Source organism: Cebus imitator, unplaced genomic scaffold (genome assembly GCF_001604975.1).
Source record: "Cebus imitator isolate Cc_AM_T3 unplaced genomic scaffold, Cebus_imitator-1.0 Scaffold690, whole genome shotgun sequence".
Classification (NCBI taxonomy): domain Eukaryota; kingdom Metazoa; phylum Chordata; class Mammalia; order Primates; family Cebidae; genus Cebus; species Cebus imitator.
Genome location: NW_016108005.1, coordinates 290,144 through 293,023, shown reverse-complemented (window position 1 = coordinate 293,023; position 2,880 = coordinate 290,144). Strand labels below are relative to the sequence as shown.

At 49.7% G+C, this 2,880-nt stretch overlaps 1 protein-coding gene across 2 annotated transcripts in view; it reads left to right on the top strand.

The window, feature by feature from the left end:
- Positions 1–2,880, top strand: part of UBE2L3 (ubiquitin conjugating enzyme E2 L3) — a 49,822-nt gene that overhangs the window by 5,602 nt on the left and 41,340 nt on the right. The window lies entirely within an intron of this gene.

The window sequence follows — 2,880 nt, the reverse complement described above, 5'->3', positions numbered from 1 at the left end:
AGTAGAGACGGGGTTTCACCATGTTGACCAGGATGGTCTCGATCTCTTGACCTTGTGATCCACCCGCCTCGGCCTCCCAAAGTGCTGGGATTACAGGCTTGAGCCACCACGCCCGGCCTAAGATATTTCTATATTCTGTGCTACAACAGTAAGTTAGGAATTAAAGCTTAGGGAGCCATAGAGACATTCCTTCTGAGCCCAGACTCCAACCAGTTCCAGAGTTTTCCTGGAAATTGCACATAGATCTGTAGGCATCTAAGTCTTAGCTCCTCCTGTGACTCTCTCTGTCCTCAGGCTTCTCCTCCTGTCTTACCTTACTTAGTTAATGATTCACTTGTCTACTCAGCTGCTCAAGGAAAAAACGCCAGCGGAGCCGTTCTCGACTCTTCCTCCCTTGTCTAGTCACCTGGTGGATTCTGCTGAACTACGCCTTCAGTCTCTGTACTCTGCTTGTCTTCTCTCCATCCCGCTCCCACTCCCACTCCCACACCCTCAGTTCAGGCCATCTCTGTGGTGGACACCTGCATCGAGTTCCTTAGTGGTTTGCCTAAACTCCTTACTGGTCAGTGCGCCCTCTGTCCCACACCATTCCTAACCAGTAGTGCATCAGAGTAGTGTGTGATGTGATGTGCATTAGAGAAATGCACATCCGCAGGCCCTGCTCTCAGAGATTAGTACTGAATTTAGTAGGGTAGGGTGAGGATGAGACTGGGACTCTGGGTTACAAGTGCACATTCCTTAGCTTGTTCCTTCAAGACTTGGTTTCACCAGCCTTGTCTCTCCCTACTTGCCCATTGAATCCCCTACACACAGCATGCTTTGCACACTGTGGGTCTCATGATTGCCATCCCTGTCTCTTCTCTGTACCAGGGTAACTTCTTGACCTTTGAATCTCAGCTTAAGGGGCACTTCCTCTGCCCTTGAGGAGATCAGCGAAGGAGAAAAATGGCATGTACCTAGAACAAAGAAATCCTGGGCTGGCCACTATGTGCTGGATGTCTGCCACCTGAATAATGGCTTGCAGGGGAGGGAAAGACCCCTCTGACATTGAAGAAGAGGTTGAACTTGGTCTAGCCCTTTAAGCATGAATAGAGTTTCAGCAGTTGAAGAAGAGAGGGACTGGGTGGCCAGTGAGGTTGAGTCTGTCTCATCCCTCAGGATGGCTGTGGGCAGTCCCTATGGGAAGTGCCTTGAGGGGCCCCAGAGACCATCCGCCTCCTCCCCAGTGCTGGTTGCATCTGACCTTATTCTGTCCCACTTTGGATTTTAGTTAAGGCAGCCTCTGAGATGCCTTCCAGAAGTGCTGAGGCGTTGGCCTGATTTTACCCTAGATTGGCATGTCCAGTGCACCTGGTTCCTCCAGAGCTAGGAGCCCTCCCTCTGCCAGGCCAGCCTTGGAGGGTGAGCTACTTCTCTGTGGAGGGGTGTCACCGAGGGCAGTGCTGATGGATTTAAGGACAGGTGGCAGAGATACCATAGCCTTTAGGTTGAGGGATCAGATATACATATCTCCTGGATAACTGTAGTATCCAGAAGTGGCATGCCACTCACTCAAGAAGGGTTTTGCATGCATTTGCTGTGGCCAGCTTCATCCTGCCTGTTCTTGGGGTCATAGATAATTCTAACTCCCCAGGCCTCCCACCCATATAAGAAAGGGAAGAAGGGGCTTTTGCTCAGAGCAAAGCTGTGTAGAGGGAGACTACAGCATAGCAGTTAAAAGCCTAGATTCTAGGGTTTTAATGCTGGGCCTGCCACATCTTAGCTGAGTGACCCTGGGCAAATTACTTAACCTCTCTGTGCCTTAGTTACTTTGTCTGTGTATGAAAGTTAAATGAGTTAATATATACCAACTGCTTAGAAGAATGTCTGGCATATACTTAGTGTGAGCTTCTTGTCGATACTATTATTGGGAATAACCAATACATGTTCCAAGACAGTGAGGTGACCAGCCTGACAGGAGGGGAGGATTTGGAGGAGTGATAGGAGATGGTACTGTGTGAGTGGTTTCAGGCTAGGTCGGGACCAGTCTGCCTGGACATACCTACATCACTGAGAGCCCATTCTCTTACCTGTGGTACTCTGTTATTCTGTACGTTGGTGAAAGAGTTACTGAGACAGCTGTGTGAATGTTTGTTTAAAAGTGTTGGCTGGGGGCCAGAAATGGTGGCTCACGCTTGGAATCCCAGCACTTTGGGAGGCCAAGGTGGGTGGATCACGACGTCAGGAGATTGAGACCATGCTGGCCAACATGGTGAAACCCTGTCTCTACTAAAAATACAAAAATTAGCCAGGCGTGGTGGCACATGCCTGTAATCCCAGCTAGTCAGGAGGCTGAGGCAGGAGAATCACTTGAACCCAGGAGGTGGAGGTTGTACTCCAACTTGGGCAACAAGAACGAAACTCCATCTCAAAAAAAAAAAAAAGAAAAAAAAATAGTTTACTTTTTCCAACAAAATTGAATAGCTAGGCCAGGTGGGGTGGCTCACACCTGTAATCCCAGCACTTTGGGAGGCTGAGGCGGGCAGATCACTAGGTCAGGAGATTGATACCATCCTGGCTAACACAGTGAAACCCCATCTCTACTAAAAATACAAAAATTAGCCGAGGGTGGTGGCGTATGCCCGTAGTCCCAGCTACCTGGGAGGCTGAGGCAGGAGAATTGCTCGAACCTGGGAGGTGGTGGTTGCGGTGAACTGAGATGGTGCCACTGCACTCCAGCCTGAGTGGTAGAGCGAGACTCTGTCTTTTTTTCTTTTTTTTTTTTTTTGAGACAGAGTTTGGCTCTTTTTACCCAGGCTGGTGTGCAATGGCCCGATCTCGGCAACCTCCGCCTCCTGGGTTCAGGCAATTCTCCTGCCTCAGCCTCCTGAGTAGCTGGGA